Source organism: Tupaia chinensis, unplaced genomic scaffold (assembly GCF_000334495.1).
Source record: "Tupaia chinensis unplaced genomic scaffold, TupChi_1.0 Scaffold000523_1, whole genome shotgun sequence".
In the NCBI taxonomy this organism is placed as follows: domain Eukaryota; kingdom Metazoa; phylum Chordata; class Mammalia; order Scandentia; family Tupaiidae; genus Tupaia; species Tupaia belangeri.
Genome location: NW_006160036.1, coordinates 301372 through 303768, shown reverse-complemented (window position 1 = coordinate 303768; position 2397 = coordinate 301372).

Genomic DNA, 2397 nt, shown 5'->3' with positions numbered 1-2397 from the left:
GGCCGCCCCCCCCCGCGCGGCCCCCGCCGGCGCGCCCTCGCGCCGTGTCGCGCGCCTGGCCCCGCCCCCTGCCGCGCGCCCATCCGGCTGGACCGCCCATAGGCTGCGGCGTTGCGGACTAGCCCAGGGCTCCGCCCTCCCCGCCTGCCTATAGCGTCGCGCTCTCTCTAGGCGAAGGAAGTCACATGGGTTCGGAGAGCTGGAAAGCGCCGCTACCTCTCGGGAGTTGTAGTTTGGCCTTTATTTTCTCGTCCAGATGGGTGTGGGGCCCCATATCCCTAATTAGATGGGGAAACCCCACACACACACACACACACACACACACACACACACACCGGCCAATCGGGAGGTGTCTGGCTTTATTGGGTGAAGTTCACGCCAGGGAAGGATCCTCGACTCACCGGAGTTATAGGTTCAATGAGGGATAAATACACCGTGTTAATCCTGATGATTAGATTTCGGGAAGGTATCGGGCCTCGCAAGGTTACCTGGACACCACTGCCACTTTCATCTTCCCCCTCCCCATCAGCCCCAACCTTAATGGCGAAGTCTCGCGAGGGCGGGGACCAGACCGAGCTTCCAGCTAAGTTTGGGCGGAGCGGAAGACCTGGACAGGAGTCCGAGCTCGCGGTTGATGCAGATCCACCCCTGCTTCGAGCAGCTGCTTCCGCGAGGGGGACAGCGTGCGATTTCACAGCTTCAGTGTTGCCCGACGGGCAAGGTCTGTCCGCCGCTGAAAGTTGAGCATACTGTGCAGGAAAGCCCGTTGTGAGTTCGTGCCATTCACAGCTCCATGACCTCTACATCCCAAAGCACACTATGCAAGGCGGAGGGATAGAGTCATCCAGACCAAGAGGCTGGCAGTGAGGAGGAAGTAACACTGCCTTAAGAACCATTTTTTATCTCAGCTCCTCCTAGTGTGTGTGACTGCTTTCCCCTGTGAGGGCTCAACACATCTCCCTTGGGGTCTTTGGTGTAGGTCGTCATCAGGGACTCTGAGCCTGGCTTGTTTACTTAGGGATTCACAGAGGCAGGAGATGGACAAGGAGTTGGGAGATGCAAGTGCAGCGATGGCTCCTCTATCTCCATCCCCAAACACAGGGCAGGCAGGGCATGCATCCCTAAATGCACATTGCCAGAGGAACCCAGGGCACTGTCTCAGGAGTTTGGGTGCAAGATCGTGGACCCAAATATGCTGCCTCATAGGGTCCACAGCACATCTCACCCGAAAAAGCTACTAGAAGAGGGAGAAGAGCTGCTCTGATAATCTGAGCTACCAGGGAGCCCAAGGAGGCCTCGCCTCAGAAGTCAGAGAATGTCCAGAGCATGTGAAATGTTCATCTTGGATTGGTGCATTCCTCATTGTGGATTGGTGCATTCCTGCCAAGTGCTCTGTATCCATACCTGTGCTGGACCTGGGACCCAGAGATAAATTAGTTTCCCTTCAGGAGTCAGGGAGAGGGGACCAGCAAATCTGTAATTACTGATTAGAGCTGTGCCAGGAGTTTAGAGAAAAGGTCATAACTCTTGTGGCTACAGGGCCCTCAGGGTTGAGTAGGAATTGGAGAATCAGGCAAGAGGCTAGGAAGGTCATTCTCAGGCAAAAAACAGATTTCCAAAGACTTGGAGATAAGAAAGTATTTAGTGCTCTCTTCCGGCTGGAACCATGGAGGGCGTTCAAGAGAAGAAAAAGAAGGTTCCTGCTGCGGCAGAAACCAAGAAAAGGCTCCTGCTGTGCCAAAAACCCTTAAGAAAAAGCGAAGGAATTTTGCAGAGTTGAAGATCAAGCACCTGAGAAAGAAGTTTGCTTAAAAGATGCTTCGAAAGGCAAGAAGGAAGCTTAGCACTATCATAAGGAATATAGACAGATGTACAGAACTGAGATTCGCATGGTCAGGATGGTGAGAAAAGCTGGCAACTTCTATGTACCTGCAGAACCCAAATTGGCATTGGTCATCAGGATCAGAGGTATCAATGGAGTGAGCCCAAAGGTTGGAAAGGTGTTACAGCTTCTTCGTCTTTGCCAGATCTTCAATAGCACCTTTGTTAAACTCAACAAGGCCTCAATTAACATGCTGAGAATTGTGGAACCATATATTGCATGGGGATACCCAAACCTGAAGTCAGTAAATGAACTGATCTACAAACGTGGTTATGGCAAAATCAATAAGAAGCGAATTGCTTTGACAGATAACTCTTTGATTGCGCAATCTCTTGGTAAATTCGGCATCATATGCATGGAGGATCTGATTCATGAAATCTATACTGTTGGAAAACGCTTCAAAGAAGCAAATAACTTCCTTTGGCCCTTCAAATTATCTTCTCCACGGGGTGGAATGAAGAAAAAGACCACCCATTTTGTAGAAGGTGGAGATGCTGGCAACAGGGAAGACCAGA